A 20,851-nucleotide genomic window follows, 5' to 3' on the forward strand; every position below is an offset into this window, starting at 1 on the left:
TTATATGATAGGGACAATATCATATGCGTCACTAAATTGATGACGAGGTGTTTGGCAACTTGACACAATTCATTAAAGTCTTTATATTAATTATATGATAGAGACAATATCATATGCGTCACTAAATTGATGACGAGGTATTTGGCAACTTGATATAATTCTTTAAAGTCTTTATATCAAAAATTATATGATAGGGACAATATCATATGCGTCACTAAATTGATGACGAGGTGTTTGGCAACTTGACACAATTCATTAAAGTCTTTATATTAATTATATGATAGGGACAATATCATATGCGTCACTAAATTGATGACGAGGTATTTGGCAACTTGATACAATTCTTTAAAGTTTTTATATCAAAAATTATATGATAGGGACAATATCATATGCGTCACTAAATTGATGACGAGGTGTTTGGCAACTTGACACAATTCATTAAAGTCTTTATATTAATTATATGATAGGGACAATATCATATGCGTCACTAAATTGATGACGAGGTATTTGGCAACGTGATAGAATTCTTTAAAGTCTTTATATCAAAAATTATATGATAGGGACAATATCATATGCGTCACTAAATTGATGACGAGGTGTTTGTTTGGCTACAGGAAAAATCATTTATTTATCGAATCATCAAGCAAAGGATAAGCTTCAGTGGATCGCAGTATGGCAGCTGCTCAACCACTTACAACACCTTGCCTGTTACAAAAGTCGTTTACAATTGATTCTAGGCTTTGTCATTGTATTAAATAATGCTTTTATATGTAACTAGCGCGGCATCAGGTGATCGAAGATCCTCCTAATTTACTATGTTACAAATTACATTGGCATCACATCCATTGTCGTTTATAAAATAAATTATAAACTTTAAATGGTTTAGAAGCCATACAATGCAAATTGCCCCTTATTTATCATTGCAGTCCAGCACGGATACGACCTTAGAGGCGTTCAGGCATAATCCAACGGACGTAGCGTCATACCACTGTTCGCTCGAACAAGTATTGTGCCATTGGTCCGTACCTGCGGTTCCTCTCGTACTACGCAGGAATGCTGTCGCAACAACGTTTTGTCATTAGTAGGGTAAAACTAACCTGTCTCACGACGGTCTAAACCCAGCTCACGTTCCCTTGCATGGGTGAACAATCCAACGCTTGGTGAATTTTGCTTCACAATGATAGGAAGAGCCGACATCGAAGGATCAAAAAGCGACGTCGCTATGAACGCTTGGCCGCCACAAGCCAGTTATCCCTATGGTAACTTTTCTGACACCTCTTGTTAAAAACTCTTTAAACCAAAAGGATCGATAGGCCGAGCTTTTGCTGTCCCTGTGTGTACTGAACACCGAGATCAAGTCAGCATTTGCCCTTTTGCTCTATGTGTGGTTTCTGTCCGCACTGAGCTGGCCTTGGGACACCTCCGTTATTATTTGAGAGATGTACCGCCCCAGTCAAACTCCCTACCTGGCAATGTCCTTGAATTGGATCATACCTGAGTAATTGGAGTTATACCAAATTTTCAAATCAAAAATACATAAATGCATCGTTTTATTAAAGAATTTGTTTGCGATTATATAACAAACTCGTGATACTTTGATCAAGAAGCTTGCATCAAACCCAATACCATAAGATATAATAAATATATCCGTATAATGGCTAGGAAATGATACACGTTCCATTTAATCAAGTAAGTAAGGAAACAATAAGAGTAGTGGTATTTCATTGACGATACCAAACCGAGGTCTAATATCTCCCACTTATTCTACACCTCTTATGTCTCCTTACACTGCCAGATTAGAGTCAAGCTCAAAAGGGTCTTCTTTCCCCGCTAATTATTCCAAGCCCGTTCCCTTGGCTGTGGTTTCGCTAGATAGTAGATAGGGACAGTAGGAATCTCGTTAATCCATTCATGCGCGTCACTAATTAGATGACAGTCGCGATCGAACACTCGACGAGTGCAGACGTGCCTGCGGATCGACAGCAAATTGTTAGCAAATTGTTAGCAAATTGTTCACAGTTGTAAGTCCCGTTACTTGTGCCCAGCCACTTCGCGTCGCGTGATCTTGTCGCGCGTTTTGATTGGCCCAGCCAACGTACCTAACGGTAGTTCGCACTAACACCATCGCACACCCGAGTGTGCGTGTTATCAGCGCAAAAAACCCAGTGCTCGAAGCAGCGGTATAATTGCAAAGCAGCAGCCACGTGCTGCCTGGCTCACCGGCTTACGGTGCCCAGCTTCCCCCCCCCCCCCCCCCCCCTCACTCCTTATCAACTTTGGAGAAGATGGACTGGCAGGCCCCCCCGCGCACCCACAAGCTTGGAACAACACCACGCAAAAAGGCTCTGAGAACACGCAAGAGCAGCTCCAGCAGCGAGGGAAGCACCTCGCATACAGAGCCGGGCGAGATAAAGCGAAAACCGGCAAAGAAAGCACAGGGAGAGGAGCTGGAAGATAAGCCAAGCACTAGCGCAGCTCTGCGCAAGAAGCTCGCCAACAACGCCTTCGCTTTACTCTCGACCGAAGAAGACGAGTACGACCAAGAGAGCTCTGATGACGAACCCGGACCTAAAGACGATTCCAAGCCCAAGACCCCCGAGAAACCAAAGCCCACCCCGAAGACCATCAAGCCACCTCCGATTTTTATCCCCGATGTGACCAACATCTCGGCACTCGTCAAGATGATCACGACTCTTGTAGGCCCGAAGAACAATTTTACCTACAAGACCGTGAATGGCAACAACGTACGTGTCATGATGCCGGACAAAGAGTCCTATACAGCTCTGCGTCTCCAACTTGTGGCCCAAAACAAGAGGCATCGGACTTTCCAGCCGAAAGATGAACGTGCATACAAGATTGTCATCAAAGGACTCCACCACTCCACCGATCGTGAGGAAATCATTGAAGACCTTCGCAGACAAGGGCACGCTGTTAGAGATCTGCACAATCCCATTGGCAGAAGAACTAAAGAACCGCTGGGAATATTCTTCGCCAACCTGGAGCCTTCCAGCAACAACAAAGACGTCTACCAAGTCAAGCGGATCTGCAGGTCGGTAGTAACCATTGAACCGCCGCAGAAGTTCAACGACGTGCCTCAATGCTTCAGGTGCCAAGGATTCGGTCATACACAGCGTTACTGCTTCCTGGAATACCGATGTGTAAAGTGTGGAGGCCCTCACGAATCGAGGGCATGTGAGAAGAGGGAGGACGACAAAGCGTGCTGCTTCCACTGCCAGGCGGACCATCCTGCGTCTTTCAAGGGATGCCCTGCATACAAAAGGGCCAAAGCACTAGCTGCTCCGAAAACAAGGCCCGTCGCTAATGCTAACAAGGCGCCGCCCGTGGCATCACCAAACGTCACCTCTGGCAGGAGCTACCGAGACGCCCTCAACGGAGTGCACGCAGCACCGCAGAATCCCACAACCCCAGTCCAAACCCAAACAGAAACCCCACACTCCGGTCAGATAGAAGCGATGTTCGCTCGCATGGAAGGAATGATGGAAAGGATGATGGAGCGCATGTTCACCCAGATGACACAGCTGGTGGCCACCATTCTCAACAGCAAGTCATGCAACTAAAGCTCCACCTAGTCGTCTGGAATGCGAACGGCCTGCAGAACAGCAAGGCCATAGTCGAGCACCATCTGAAGACCCACCAGATCGATATCCTACTCGTAGCCGAAACCCACTTCTCCCCCAGATCCCACTTTAATATCAGCGGATATGACCTCATCCATGCAGACCATCCTTCTGGCAGAGCACGCGGTGGAGCAGCCATCCTCATCAGGAGCGGTATTCAATACCTAGAGCTGCCCGCGTTTCAGCAAGACTGGGCACAATGTCCTGTCATCAGGATTGTCAGCCCGCAAGGAGATTTAGACATTGGAGCGGTCTACTTTCCCCCCAGATACCGCATAACAGCATCTCACCTCAGTGAGTTCTTCGAGCATTTTGGGCCCCGCTTCATAGCAGCTGGAGATTATAACGCCAAACATTCTTGGTGGGGATCGCGCGCCAACAACCCCAAAGGGAAAACTCTGTTTGGGTACCTGCAACGCCACCGACTGGACTGCCACTCCACTGGCGAGCCCACTCACTGGCCAACGAATCCCCTCAAGACTCCAGACCTGCTGGACTTTGCTGTGTCGAAAGGCATAGGGCATGCGAAGATCAGCTGCACAACAAATGCTGATCTCCTGTCAGACCACTGTGCAATAAACGTGCTAATCAACACGCCAGTCCTCAGGAAAACCCCGCTCAGAAGGCTCACTGGAAAATATACCGACGCCGCCAAGTTCGCGTCCTGGATGCTCTCCACCGTCAATCCGAACCCCATCCTCAACACACCCAGGAACATTGATGAAGCTATCGGGAATCTCACCAGGCAGATGCAAAACGCTGCGGAATTCGCAAGCCCACCGCCACCAAAGACTGCGAGAACACCTAGCAGGGACCTCCACCTCTGGTCCCCGGAAATTGCGGCACTCGTGACTGAGAAGAGGCGTCTCAGGAGAGTTTGGTTCTTGACGCGCAATCCAAGAGACAAAACAGCGCTCAATCACGCCACAAAGGAGTTGAAGGACAAGATCTCCAGCCTACGCCAGGACTCCTTCCTCAGATTCCTCGAGGAACTCTCTCCCGGGGACCCAGACCACAATCTGTGGAACGTCACCCGCCACATTAAACGACCAGCCAAAAAGGTTTCCGCAGTGCGCAAAGCAGATGGATCCTGGTGCCGTTCGGATGCTGAAAGAGCAGAAGCTTTCGCCGAACACCTTTACAACGCCTTCTCTCCGTTCGACTGCTGCACTGCCGAAGAACATGCTGAAACAGCCCGGTTTCTCAATAGCCCAAGCTCTCCCGGTCCCCCGTTGGAACCAGTCGACCCTGAGGAAGTTGCGCAGGAGATTGCTCTACTGAAGAACAACAAATCTCCAGGCCTGGATCGTATAGATGCGGCGGCCCTAAAAATGCTCCCATTCCGCTGCACACAAATGCTGGCCAGCATTTACAACAGCTGCTTCCGGCTAGGGTACTTCCCGGAAGAGTGGAAAAGAGCAGAGGTTATTGTCCTCCTCAAGCCTGGTAAGCCTGAAGCCAATCTCGCCTCCTATCGTCCGATTAGTTTGCTGGCAATCCTCTCCAAAATACTCGAAAGAGTATTTTTGCGCAGAGTATTGCCAGTACTGGATGAGGCTGGTTTGATCCCCGATCACCAGTTTGGCTTCAGGCGCTCCCACGGAACACCAGAGCAATGCCACCGGCTAGTCGAACGGATCCTCGAGGCATTCGAGCAAAAGAAATACTGCTGCGCTGTAATGCTCGACGTGAAGCAGGCATTCGACAGAGTTTGGCATCCTGGACTCCTCCATAAACTCAAATCCTACCTCCCAAGCCCCCATTTTACCCTCCTCAAATCCTACACTGAGGGAAGAGCATTCCAAGTCAGATGCGGAAGTGCAATAAGCCTACCCAGACTGATCAGAGCTGGAGTTCCGCAAGGCAGTGTGCTCGGACCAATACTGTACACCCTTTACACCGCAGACCTTCCCATAATCCCCTCCAGGAACCTAACTATAGCGACTTATGCAGATGACACGGCTTTCCTCGCCTCCTCATCCGACCCACGAGAAGCCTCCGAAACAATCCAAAGGCAAATGGACGCGCTACATCCCTGGCTCAGCAGGTGGAACATCGTAGTGAACGCGGAAAAATCTACCCAAACAACATTTGCACTAAGGAGAGGAGACTGCCCACCGGTCACGCTAAACGGAGTCATCATTCCCAACGCACCCGCACCCAAGTACCTAGGACTTACCCTGGACCGCAGGCTCACTTGGCGTCCCCACATCGTCAGCAAACGCATACAGGCCGATGCGCGTCTGAGGCAGATGCATTGGCTTATTGGGAGAGGGTCTAAGCTAAGGCAGAACCACAAAATCCTGGTGTACAAGGCAATTCTCAAGCCCATCTGGACCTACGGGATACAGCTATGGGGCACGGCAAGCCACACGAATCGCCTGCGTATACAGCGGTTCCAGAATAGGTGCTTGAGAATTGCCTGTAATGCGCATCCCTACCACGAGAATGTCGCCATACATAGGGAACTTGGAATCCCACAAGTCGCTGATGAAATCTCCAGGCTCAGCGAGAGATACCTGAAAAGGCTCGAAAACCACCCTAACCACCTCGCCACCAACCTGTTAGACAATAGCCAAACAAGCAGACGTCTCATGAGGAGACACCCTCTCGATCTTCCACAACAATAGACAACACATATAAAACCCGCCACAAATACATGTACAATAGTATCCCTTAAGCTAATGTTCCCCCGCAAAACCATTTAATTATTGTCCACTAGGACAGATTTTAAATAAATAAACGCACGCTAAAAAAAAAAAAAAAAAAAAAAAAAAAAAACTAATTAGATGACGAGGCATTTGGCTACCTTAAGAGAGTCATAGTTACTCCCGCCGTTGACCCGCGCTTACTTGAATTTCTTCACTTTGACATTCAGAGCACTGGGCAGAAATCACATTGTGTCAACACCCGCTAGGGCCATCACAATGCTTTGTTTTAATTAGACAGTCGGATTCCCCAAGTCCGTGCCAGTTCTGAATTGATTGTTAATTGATAATCGTTATAATTGATAAGAACTAATTGGTTTAACCCAAATAGTATTCTTAAAAATTTTAGCAAGAAAGTTCCACAATTGGCTACGTAACTAAACTATCCGGGGAACAAGTAACTAACATAAATGCTAGAAACTCTATTTACCCAGAACGAGCACATAAACCATGTTATTGTTTCCCAATCAAGCCCGACTATCTCAATCTTCAGAGCCAATCCTTATCCCGAAGTTACGGATCTAATTTGCCGACTTCCCTTACCTACATTATTCTATCGACTAGAGACTCTTCACCTTGGAGACCAGCTGCGGATATTGGTACGGCCTGTTGAGAAGTTTGCGTGTCCCCACCATAAATTTTCAAGGTCCGAGGAGAAAATATCGACACAACAGTATATGTCATGCTCTTCTAGCCCATCTACCATATCTCTCTGCGAAAGACTTCCATGGTAGTACGGCTATAAAACAGAAAAGAAAACTCTTCCGATATCTCTCGACGGCTTCTTTATGGTCGTTCCTGTTGCCAGGATGAGCACGAGGCCCATATTTAATAACAAACGGATACTCAACAGGTTACGGAATTGGAACCGTATTCCCTTTCGTTCAAAATTATTCAAGTGTATTATATTCGCTTTGTTTATATAGTTAGGCATTTTTGTTTTACTTGAAAATTTTCGGCTTTCGCCTTGAACTTAGGACCGACTAACTCGTGATCAACCACTGTTCACACGAAACCCTTCTCCACTTCAGTCCTCCAAGGTCTCATTCGATTATTTGCTACTACCACCAAGATCTGTACCAATGGCAGCTCCATGCAGGCTTACGCCAAACACTTCTACGCATACCATTGTACCTTCCTACTCACTAAAGTTTCAAAATTTATATCACAAGTAATATAAATCATCTACTTTAGCGGTAATGTATAGGTATACAACTTAAGCGCCATCCATTTTAAGGGCTAGTTGCTTCGGCAGGTGAGTTGTTACACACTCCTTAGCGGATTTCGACTTCCATGATCACCGTCCTGCTGTTTTAAGCAACCAACGCCTTTCATGGTATCTGCATGAGTTGTTAATTTGGGCACCGTAACATTACGTTTGGTTCATCCCACAGCGCCAGTTCTGCTTACCAAAAGTGGCCCACTGGGCACATTATATCATAACCTTGAACTTCATATCAAGAAAGTTAAGGTTCTTACCCATTTAAAGTTTGAGAATAGGTTAAGATCGTTTCGACCCTAAGGCCTCTAATCATTCGCTTTACCAGATAAGATTATTTTATATAATATTAAAATGCACCAGCTATCCTGAGGGAAACTTCGGAAGGAACCAGCTACTAGATGGTTCGATTGGTCTTTCGCCCCTATACTCAATTCTGACAATCGATTTGCACGTCAGAACTGTTTCGGTCTTCCATCAGGGTTTCCCCTGACTTCAACCTGATCAAGTATAGTTCACCATCTTTCGGGTCACAGCATATATGCTCAAGGTACGTTCCAGTTAGAGGCATAAATAATATAAATATACATTATACATAACTATATAGAACGCCCCGGGATTGTGTTAATTAGCTATAAATAGCTAAAAAACTAATCCCATTATTAGTCAAGTTAATTACGCTATTAGGTTTACATCCCAATAACTTGCACATATGTTAGACTCCTTGGTCCGTGTTTCAAGACGGGTCCCGAAGGTATCCTGAATCTTTCGCATTGTTAATCATACAAGAGCATATAATAAACACAAAAATCAATGATAATTATGCCATTATATAATTCCGAAAAATTAACGCTCTGTAATAATATAAATCTATCAGCACTTTATCAAATTAATAACATTTATTCTGTGTTAAAATGCAAGCAATTTAATTGGAATAAACTATAAGTTATATTTTATGATAAATTTGGGATATGCTAATAGATTACAATGTCCTTATATGGAAAAAATGCACATTATTCTTAATAATATTATTTAAATATTACAATTTTAATGATGAATTTTCCATAACGGATATTCAGGTTCATCGGGCCTTAACCTCTAAGCAGTTTCACGTACTGTTTAACTCTCTATTCAGAGTTCTTTTCAACTTTCCCTCACGGTACTTGTTTACTATCGGTCTCATGGTTATATTTAGTTTTAGATGGAGTTTACCACCCACTTAGTGCTGCACTATCAAGCAACACGACTCTTTGGAAACATCATCTAGTAATCATTAACGTTATACGGGCCTGGCACCCTCTATGGGTAAATGGCCTCATTTAAGAAGGACTTAAATCATTAATTTCTCATACTAGAATATTGACGCTCCATACACTGCATCTCACATTTGCCATATAGACAAAGTGACTTAGTGCTGAACTGTTTTCTTTTCGCTCGCCGCTACTAAGAAAATCCTTGTTAGTTTCTTTTCCTCCCCTAATTAATATGCTTAAATTCAGGGGGTAGTCCCATATGAGTTGAGGTTGTATATATAACTATTTTTTGCCATAAATTCTTTATATATAAATGATAAAACAATCAATTAAATTCGTTATAAATAGTTCCAATAGTTCTTGTAAGCAAAGTTATTTTTTATCCATTTAACGAACCAACGAAGAATAATAACAAAACCAAGATTTTTCTTTTTCCGAATCATTAATAAGAGACAATTCTAGATGAAAAATATTTCAATTTTTTATGCTAGACATTTCTCAGTATTATTTGATTGAAAAAGAAAATATTTCTCTTCGTTTTTCACATTCAAATGTGAGATAATGTTTTTCATTTCTTTTTTAATATTATGAATAAAATCATTATTTAATCCAATAATATACCATATGCTTATAAAAAATTTATAAACAACTTAATTAGCATAGTCTTACAACCCTCAACCATATGTAGTCCAAGCAGCACTATAAAATTAATTAAAGTACATAACAGCATGGACTGCGATATGCGTTCAAAATGTCGATGTTCATGTGTCCTGCAGTTCACACGATGACGCACAGTTTGCTGCGTTCTTCATCGACCCATGAGCCGAGTGATCCACCGCTTAGAGTTTTATAATTCATTTTTATATAATATCAATATTGTTTTTATTGAAAGAAATTAAAAATACACCATTTTACTGGCATATATCAATTCCTTCAATAAATTTATTTTTATACCTAAAAATAAATGTTGCGATATGTCTTAGTTTCATATAAGCATTATGTATCATAAAAATCTGGTTATGGTTTGCTATTTTGGGTGACACATACTGCAAAATTTATATAAAACATTAACCTGATGGATGACAGGTACAAACATTGTATATTTTAGGTTGTTGCATTAGCCAACGTATGCTCATAACATAGATGAACAATACATATTCGCAACGCGTGTATATTATGGTCCATATACACACACACTTATTTTGAATACCACATTCAAAATTATTTTAATTTTAATTCGACTTCTACTTTCAAATTTTGTTCAGTTTCTTCGATTTCCATTTTCGAGAATTTGTTTTTATAGGAAACGCCATTGTTGTAGTAGGTACTGCCACAAATACGCACAACAACATTAATAATGTTAAAGTCTTTTTATGAGGTTGCCAAGCCCCACATATAAAATAAAAGCCATCTTCATTTTATTTTGACTTTAACTTTTGATTCCGTGGAATCATTTTGTAATATTTTTATTTTGGTAAATTGTATTTATTTGTATTATAACAAATGTTTATTAACGATAAGGATATTATACAATAATGATCCTTCCGCAGGTTCACCTACGGAAACCTTGTTACGACTTTTACTTCCTCTAAATAATCAAGTTCGGTCAACTTTTGCGAAACAACCGTAACACGCAAGGCGTCACAGTGATCACGTCCGGAGACCTCACTAAATAATTCAATCGGTAGTAGCGACGGGCGGTGTGTACAAAGGGCAGGGACGTAATCAATGCGAGTTAATGACTCACACTTACTGGGAATTCCAAGTTCATGTGAACAGTTTCAGTTCACAATCCCAAGCATGAAAGTGGTTCAGCGGTTTACCCGGACCTCTCGGTCTAGGAAATACACGTTGATACTTTCATTGTAGCGCGCGTGCAGCCCAGGACATCTAAGGGCATCACAGACCTGTTATTGCTCAATCTCATTATTGCTAGACGCAATTTGTCCATTTAAGAAGCTAGTGTCCTTATAATGGGACAAACCAACAGGTACGGCTCCACTTACATAAACACATTCAAACACAATAAACATTTTACTGCCACCATGAATGAAGGCTACATAAGCTTCAGCACCATAATCCTGAAGATATCTATTTAATATATTTGAGTCTCGTTCGTTATCGGAATTAACCAGACAAATCACTCCACGAACTAAGAACGGCCATGCACCACCACCCATAGATTCGAGAAAGAGCTATCAATCTGTCTTACACACTTATGTTCGGACCTGGTAAGTTTTCCCGTGTTGAGTCAAATTAAGCCGCAGGCTCCACTCCTGGTGGTGCCCTTCCGTCAATTCCTTTAAGTTTCAGCTTTGCAACCATACTTCCCCCGGAGCCCAAAAGCTTTGGTTTCCCGGGAAGCGACTGAGAGAGCCATAAAAGTAGCTACACCCAATTGCTAGCTGGCATCGTTTATGGTTAGAACTAGGGCGGTATCTGATCGCCTTCGAACCTCTAACTTTCGTTCTTGATTAATGAAAACATCTTTGGCAAATGCTTTCGCTTAAGTTAGTCTTACGACGGTCCAAGAATTTCACCTCTCGCGTCGTAATACTAATGCCCCCAAACTGCTTCTATTAATCATTACCTCTTGATCTGAAAACCAATGAAAGCAGAACAGAGGTCTTATTTCATTATCCCATGCACAGAATATTCAGGCATTTGAAGCCTGCTTTAAGCACTCTAATTTGTTCAAAGTAATAGTACCGGCCCACAATAACACTCGTTTAAGAGCACTAGTGCAGGTTTTTAAATAGGAGGAACATATGAAAAAATACAAGTATTTAATCACATATAAGAACTCCACCGGTAATACGCTTACATACATAAAGGTATAGTACTAACCACAATTGTAAGTTGTACTACCCGTATGAAGCACAAGTTCAACTACGAACGTTTTAACCGCAACAACTTTAATATACGCTATTGGAGCTGGAATTACCGCGGCTGCTGGCACCAGACTTGCCCTCCAATTGGTCCTTGTTAAAGGATTTAAAGTGTACTCATTCCAATTACAGGGCCTCGGATATGAGTCCTGTATTGTTATTTTTCGTCACTACCTCCCCGAGCTGGGAGTGGGTAATTTACGCGCCTGCTGCCTTCCTTAGATGTGGTAGCCGTTTCTCAGGCTCCCTCTCCGGAATCGAACCCTGATTCCCCGTTACCCGTTGCAACCATGGTAGTCCTAGATACTACCATCAAAAGTTGATAGGGCAGACATTTGAAAGATCTGTCGTCGGTACAAGACCATACGATCTGCATGTTATCTAGAGTTCAACCAATATAACGATCTTGCGATCGCTTGGTTTTAGCCTAATAAAGCACATGTCCCATAAGGTTCATGTTTTAATTGCATGTATTAGCTCTAGAATTACCACAGTTATCCAAGTAACTGTTAACGATCTAAGGAACCATAACTGATATAATGAGCCTTTTGCGGTTTCACTTTTAATTCGTGTGTACTTAGACATGCATGGCTTAATCTTTGAGACAAGCATATAACTACTGGCAGGATCAACCAGAATAATGTTTTTCCTTCATATTCCATTCATATATTTTGAATCGAAATAAGCAATATAATAGATATATAGATATATAGATTTTTCACTTTATATAATTCCATGATTTTTATTATATTGAATAAAATTCAATATTTCGCCTTTGGGTAAAATTTTAAATATATAAGTAAAAAATCCATTCGATTACGGCCATTTTTATATAGCATTCGTAATCCATATTTTCATTTTTAATTTATACTTGTTTTACCAATATAACAAGAATTTCATCTAATTATTGTAATATATATATTTCTATAATTTTATCTTTTTATACATACATATTTCATTATAAAATATCATTTTATTTCCAACATACATAATTATTGTATCCACACATGTACAATTTTTGTTTAACCAATATAAATATTAAGTTAAATCATTTGCATTTTGAAGATAAATTTAAAATTTATCTCTTTTCATATATATCTCTGGTAATATATAACATAAAACCAAGCGCATATGATAATATTTCCACATTTAATATATAATTTTATATTTCTTTCATAAGAATCCATATTTGTATTATACCGTAACGATATAATAATCCAACTATACGGCAGGTAATAAATTAATATTTGCCTGCCTCCAAAAATTAACGATAATATATGGAAACGATTTGTTATTCTATATATAATAGAAACTTGACTTTTGTTTCAACGATATTATCTATAAAGCGTATATTCCTATTATCCGCGGAGCCAAGTCCCGTGTTCTATAGAACTGAGAAACAAATTTGTACGGATAATAATATACTTTATTGTATGTAACCAATATAAACATAATCCGAAATAAATATTTCGAATAATGCGGGAGGTCGGCAACCACTGCCTACCTATAGTAGTTTTTGAACCCGCTGTCCTCAAAGCGGGTATTTTCAATTCCGTTTGCCACCCAACATACGGGCTATTCTCTTATATATTAAGAGATTATAGGAACATTTCATTTTTTTTCCATTATTCATATATAATATGATTATTTTTTCCCTTATACATATAATAATTAATCATTTTCATATGTATATTATTTAATTTACTCATATTATTGCCAAAATCATATGAATACATAAGTTTTGAACAATATGAGAGGTCGGCAACCACTGCCTACCTATAGTAGTTTTTGAACCCTCTGTCGTAATTCCGGTCGTTTACACTACTATACCCTCTCACTATAATGGCTTTTCTCTATAATACTAAGAGAATGTGGGATATTTTCAGCATTTTTTCCCTTATACATATAATAATTAATCATTTTCATATGTATATTATTTAATTTACTCATATTATTGCCAAATCATATGAATACATAAGTTTTGAACAATATGAGAGGTCGGCAACCACTGCCTACCTATAGTAGTTTTTGAACCCTCTGTCGTAATTCCGGTCGTTTACACTACTATACCCTCTCACTATAATGGCTTTTCTCTATAATACTAAGAGAATGTGGGATATTTTCAGCATTTTTTCCCTTATACATATAATAATTAATCATTTTCATATGTATATTATTTAATTTACTCATATTATTGCCAAAATCATATGAATACATAAGTTTTGAACAATATGAGAGGTCGGCAACCACTGCCTACCTATAGTAGTTTTTGAACCCTCTGTCGTAATTCCGGTCGTTTACACTACTATACCCTCTCACTATAATGGCTTTTCTCTATAATACTAAGAGAATGTGGGAATATTTCAGCATTTTTTCCCCTATACATATAATAATTAATAATTTTCATATGTATATTATTTAATTTACTCATATAATTGCCAAAATCATATGAATACATAAGTTTTGAACAATATGAGAGGTCGGCAACCACTGCCTACCTATAGTAGTTTTTGAACCCTCTGTCGTAATTCCGGTCGTTTACACTACTATACCCTCTCACTATAATGGCTTTTCTCTATAATACTAAGAGAATGTGGGATATTTCAGCATTTTTTCCCTTATACATATAATAATTAATAATTTTCATATGTATATTATTTAATTTACTCATATAATTGCCAAAATCATATAAATACATAAGTTTTGAACAATATCAGAGGTCAGCAACGGTCTTTCCTCTATAATACTAAGATAATATGGGAATATTTTCAGCATTTTTTCCCTTATACATTTATACATATAATAATTAATCATTTTCATATGTATATTATTTAATTTACTCATATTATTGCCAAAATCATATAAATACATAAGTTTTGAACAATATCAGAGGTCAGCAACGGTCTTTCCTCTATAATACTAAGATAATGTGGGAATATTTCATCATTTTTTCCTTTATACATTTATACATATAATATTTAATCATTTTATATGTATATTATTTAATTTACTCATATAATTGCCAAAATCATATAAATACATAAGTTTTGAACAATATCAGAGGTCGGCAACGGTCTTTCCTCTATAATACTAAGATAATATGGGAATATTTCAGCATTTTTTCCCTTATACATATAATAATTAATCATTTTCATATGTATATTATTTAATTTACTCGTATAATTGCCAAAATCCTATGAAGACATAAGAGAATACAATATGAGAGGTCGGCGCAACCATAATATAGTAGTTGATGACGAGGTGTTTGGCAACTTGATACAATTCTTTAAAAGTCTTTATATTAATTATATGATAGGGACAATATCATATGCGTCACTAAATTGATGACGAGGTGTTTGGCAACGTGACACAAATCATTAAAGTCTTTATATTAATTATATGATAGAGACAATATCATATGCGTCACTAAATTGATGACGAGGTATTTGGCAACTTGATAGAATTCTTTAAAGTCTTTATATCAAAAATTATATGATAGGGACAATATCATATGCGTCACTAAATTGATGACGAGGTGTTTGGCAACTTGACACAATTCATTAAAGTCTTTATATTAATTATATGATAGAGACAATATCATATGCGTCACTAAATTGATGACGAGGTATTTGGCAACTTGATATAATTCTTTAAAGTCTTTATATCAAATATTATATGATAGGGACAATATCATATGCGTCACTAAATTGATGACGAGGTGTTTGGCAACTTGACACAATTCATTAAAGTCTTTATATTAATTATATGATAGGGACATATCATATGCGTCACTAAATTGATGACGAGATAGTTTGTTTTTATATCAACTTGATACATATATCGTCCATTGTGAAGGTTTTGCTTATTTTTAATCTTATAAAATTATATGATAGGGAAATATCATATGGTCACTAATTGATGACGAGGTGTTTGGCACTTGATACAATTTTAAGTTTTTATTTATTATATATAGGACATATCATTGCGTCTATAATTGATGATCGTATGGTATTTGGTCCATTGATCTATTTTAATTTTTAAAGTCTTTTATATAAAATTATATGATAGGGACAATATCATATGCGTCACTAAATTGATGACGAGGTGTTTGGCAACTTGACACAATTCATTAAAGTCTTTATATAATTATATGATAGGGACAATATCATATGCGTCACTAAATTGATGACGAGGTATTTGGCAACTTGATACAATTCTTTAAAGTTTTTATATCAAAAATTATATGATAGGGACAATATCATATGCGTCACTAAATTGATGACGAGGTGTTTGGCAACTTGACACAATTCATTAAAGTCTTTATATTAATTATATGATAGGGACAATATCATATGCGTCACTAAATTGATGACGAGGTATTTGGCAACGTGATAGAATTCTTTAAAGTCTTTATATCAAAAATTATATGATAGGGACAATATCATATGCGTCACTAAATTGATGACGAGGTGTTTGTTTGGCTACAGGAAAAATCATTTATTTATCGAATCATCAAGCAAAGGATAAGCTTCAGTGGATCGCAGTATGGCAGCTGCTCAACCACTTACAACCTTGCCTGTTACAAAGTCGTTTACAATTGATTCTAGGCTTTGTCATTGTATTAAATAATGCTTTTATATGTAACTAGCGCGGCATCAGGTGATCGAAGATCCTCCTAATTTACTATGTTACAAATTACATTGGCATCACATCCATTGTCGTTTATAAAATAAATTATAAACTTTAAATGGTTTAGAAGCCATACAATGCAAATTGCCCTTATTTATCATTGCAGTCCAGCACGGATACGACCTTAGAGGCGTTCAGGCATAATCCAACGGACGTAGCGTCATACCACTGTTCGCTCGAACAAGTATTGTGCCATTGGTCCGTACCTGCGGTTCTCTCGTACTACGCAGGAATGCTGTCGCAACAACGTTTTGTCATTAGTAGGGTAAAACTAACCTGTCTCACGACGGTCTAAACCCAGCTCACGTTCCCTTGCATGGGTGAACAATCCAACGCTTGGTGAATTTTGCTTCACAATGATAGGAAGAGCCGACATCGAAGGATCAAAAAGCGACGTCGCTATGAACGCTTGGCCGCCACAAGCCAGTTATCCCTATGGTAACTTTTCTGACACCTCTTGTTAAAAACTCTTTAAACCAAAAGGATCGATAGGCCGAGCTTTTGCTGTCCCTGTGTGTACTGAACACCGAGATCAAGTCAGCATTTGCCCTTTTGCTCTATGTGTGGTTTCTGTCCGCACTGAGCTGGCCTTGGGACACCTCCGTTATTATTTGAGAGATGTACCGCCCCAGTCAAACTCCCTACCTGGCAATGTCCTTGAATTGGATCATACCTGAGTAATTGGAGTTATACCAAATTTTCAAATCAAAAATACATAAATGCATCGTTTTATTAAAGAATTTGTTTGCGATTATATAACAAACTCGTGATACTTTGATCAAGAAGCTTGCATCAAAACCCAATACCATAAGATATAATAATATATCCGTATAATGGCTAGGAAATGATACACGTTCCATTTAATCAAGTAAGTAAGGAAACAATAAGAGTAGTGGTATTTCATTGACGATACCAAACCGAGGTCTAATATCTCCCACTTATTCTACACCTCTTATGTCTCCTTACACTGCCAGATTAGAGTCAAGCTCAAAAGGGTCTTCTTTCCCCGCTAATTATTCCAAGCCCGTTCCCTTGGCTGTGGTTTCGCTAGATAGTAGATAGGGACAGTAGGAATCTCGTTAATCCATTCATGCGCGTCACTAATTAGATGACGAGGCATTTGGCTACCTTAAGAGAGTCATAGTTACTCCGCCGTTGACCCGCGCTTACTTGAATTTCTTCACTTTGACATTCAGAGCACTGGGCAGAAATCACATTGTGTCAACACCCGCTAGGGCCATCACAATGCTTTGTTTTAATTAGACAGTCGGATTCCCCAAGTCCGTGCCAGTTCTGAATTGATTGTTAATTGATAATCGTTATAATTGATAAGAACTAATTGGTTTAACCCAAATAGTATTCTTAAAATTTTAGCAAGAAAGTTCCACAATTGGCTACGTAACTAAACTATCCGGGGAACAAGTAACTAACATAAATGCTAGAAACTCTATTTACCCAGAACGAGCACATAAACCATGTTATTGTTTCCCAATCAAGCCCGACTATCTCAATCTTCAGAGCCAATCCTTATCCCGAAGTTACGGATCTAATTTGCCGACTTCCCTTACCTACATTATTCTATCGACTAGAGACTCTTCACCTTGGAGACCAGCTGCGGATATTGGTACGGCCTGTTGAGAAGTTTGCGTGTCCCCACCATAAATTTTCAAGGTCCGAGGAGAAAATATCGACACAACAGTATATGTCATGCTCTTCTAGCCCATCTACCATATCTCTCTGCGAAAGACTTCCATGGTAGTACGGCTATAAAACAGAAAAGAAAACTCTTCCGATATCTCTCGACGGCTTCTTTATGGTCGTTCCTGTTGCCAGGATGAGCACGAGGCCCATATTTAATAACAAACGGATACTCAACAGGTTACGGAATTGGAACCGTATTCCCTTTCGTTCAAAATTATTCAAGTGTATTATATTCGCTTTGTTTATATAGTTAGGCATTTTTGTTTTACTTGAAATTTTCGGCTTTCGCCTTGAACTTAGGACCGACTAACTCGTGATCAACCACTGTTCACACGAAACCCTTCTCCACTTCAGTCCTCCAAGGTCTCATTCGATTATTTGCTACTACCACCAAGATCTGTACCAATGGCAGCTCCATGCAGGCTTACGCCAAACACTTCTACGCATACCATTGTACCTTCCTACTCACTAAAGTTTCAAAATTTATATCACAAGTAATATAAATCATCTACTTTAGCGGTAATGTATAGGTATACAACTTAAGCGCCATCCATTTTAAGGGCTAGTTGCTTCGGCAGGTGAGTTGTTACACACTCCTTAGCGGATTTCGACTTCCATGATCACCGTCCTGCTGTTTTAAGCAACCAACGCCTTTCATGGTATCTGCATGAGTTGTTAATTTGGGCACCGTAACATTACGTTTGGTTCATCCCACAGCGCCAGTTCTGCTTACCAAAAGTGGCCCACTGGGCACATTATATCATAACCTTGAACTTCATATCAAGAAAGTTAAGGTTCTTACCCATTTAAAGTTTGAGAATAGGTTAAGATCGTTTCGACCCTAAGGCCTCTAATCATTCGCTTTACCAGATAAGATTATTTTATATAATATTAAAATGCACCAGCTATCCTGAGGGAAACTTCGGAAGGAACCAGCTACTAGATGGTTCGATTGGTCTTTCGCCCCTATACTCAATTCTGACAATCGATTTGCACGTCAGAACTGTTTCGGTCTTCCATCAGGGTTTCCCCTGACTTCAACCTGATCAAGTATAGTTCACCATCTTTCGGTCACAGCATATATGCTCAAGGTACGTTCCAGTTAGAGGCATAAATAATATAAATATACATTATACATAACTATATAGAACGCCCCGGGATTGTGTTAATTAGCTATAAATAGCTAAAAAACTAATCCCATTATTAGTCAAGTTAATTACGCTATTAGGTTTACATCCCAATAACTTGCACATATGTTAGACTCCTTGGTCCGTGTTTCAAGACGGGTCCCGAAGGTATCCTGAATCTTTCGCATTGTTAATCATACAAGAGCATATAATAAACACAAAAATCAATGATAATTATGCCATTATATAATTCCGAAAAATTAACGCTCTGTAATAATATAAATCTATCAGCACTTTATCAAATTAATAACATTTATTCTGTGTTAAAATGCAAGCAATTTAATTGGAATAAACTATAAGTTATATTTTATGATAAATTTGGGATATGCTAATAGATTACAATGTCCTTATATGGAAAAAATGCACATTATTCTTAATAATATTATTTAAATATTACAATTTTAATGATGAATTTTCCATAACGGATATTCAGGTTCATCGGGCTTAACCTCTAAGCAGTTTCACGTACTGTTTAACTCTCTATTCAGAGTTCTTTTCAACTTTCCCTCACGGTACTTGTTTACTATCGGTCTCATGGTTATATTTAGTTTTAGATGGAGTTTACCACCCACTTAGTGCTGCACTATCAAGCAACACGACTCTTTGGAAACATCATCTAGTAATCATTAACGTTATACGGGCCTGGCACCCTCTATGGGTAAATGGCCTCATTTAAGAAGGACTTAAATCATTAATTTCTCATACTAGAATATTGACGCTCCATACACTGCATCTCACATTTGCCATATAGACAAAGTGACTTAGTGCTGAACTGTTTTCTTTTCGCTCGCCGCTACTAAGAAAATCCTTGTTAGTTTCTTTTCCTCCCCTAATTAATATGCTTAAATTCAGGGGTAGTCCCATATGAGTTGAGGTTGTATATATAACTATTTTTTGCCATAAATTCTTTATATATAAATGATAAAACAATCAATTAAATTCGTTATAAATAGTTCCAATAGTTCTTGTAAGCAAAGTTATTTTTTATCCATTTAACGAACCAACGAAGAATAATAACAAAACCAAGATTTTTCTTTTTCCGAATCATTAATAAGAGACAATTCTAGATGAAAAATATTTCAATTTTTTATGCTAGACATTTCTCAGTATTATTTGATTGAAAAAGAAAATATTTCTCTTCGTTTTCACATTCAAATGTGAGATAATGTTTTTCATTTCTTTTTTAATATTATGAATAAAATCATTATTTAATCCAATAATATACCATATGCTTATAAAAAATTTATAAACAACTTAATTAGCATAGTCTTACAACCCTCAACCATATGTAGTCCAAGCAGCACTATAAAATTAATTAAAGTACATAACAGCATGGACTGCGATATGCGTTCAAAATGTCGATGTTCATGTGTCCTGCAGTTCACACGATGACGCACAGTTTGCTGCGTTCTTCATCGACCCATGAGCCGAGTGATCCACCGCTTAGAGTTTTATAATTCATTTTTATATAATATCAATATTGTTTTTATTGAAAGAAATTAAAAATACACCATTTTACTGGCATATATCAATTCCTTCAATAAATTTATTTTTATACCTAAAAATAA

At 38.9% G+C, this 20,851-nt stretch overlaps 4 non-coding genes and 1 pseudogene across 4 annotated transcripts; all 5 read right to left on the minus strand.

The window, feature by feature from the left end:
• Window positions 1-631: 631 nt before the first annotated feature.
• LOC117149421 lies at window positions 632-9,091 on the minus strand (annotated as a pseudogene).
• Window positions 9,092-9,486: 395 nt separating this feature from the next.
• On the minus strand, window positions 9,487-9,665 carry LOC117149424. The gene has a single exon (XR_004460288.1). It is a non-coding gene; the product is annotated as a 5.8S ribosomal RNA (ribosomal RNA).
• A 686-nt stretch (window positions 9,666-10,351) lies between these two features.
• LOC117149416 lies at window positions 10,352-12,345 on the minus strand. The gene has a single exon (XR_004460283.1). It is a non-coding gene; the product is annotated as a small subunit ribosomal RNA (ribosomal RNA).
• Window positions 12,346-16,210: 3,865 nt separating this feature from the next.
• LOC117149420 lies at window positions 16,211-20,161 on the minus strand. Its single transcript, XR_004460286.1, has one exon. It is a non-coding gene; the product is annotated as a large subunit ribosomal RNA (ribosomal RNA).
• Window positions 20,162-20,555: 394 nt separating this feature from the next.
• LOC117149426 lies at window positions 20,556-20,734 on the minus strand. The gene has a single exon (XR_004460289.1). It is a non-coding gene; the product is annotated as a 5.8S ribosomal RNA (ribosomal RNA).
• Window positions 20,735-20,851: the final 117 nt, after the last annotated feature.

The sequence above is a fragment of the Drosophila mauritiana genome, unplaced genomic scaffold, assembly GCF_004382145.1.
Source record: "Drosophila mauritiana strain mau12 unplaced genomic scaffold, ASM438214v1 U_21, whole genome shotgun sequence".
NCBI lineage: Eukaryota > Metazoa > Arthropoda > Insecta > Diptera > Drosophilidae > Drosophila > Drosophila mauritiana.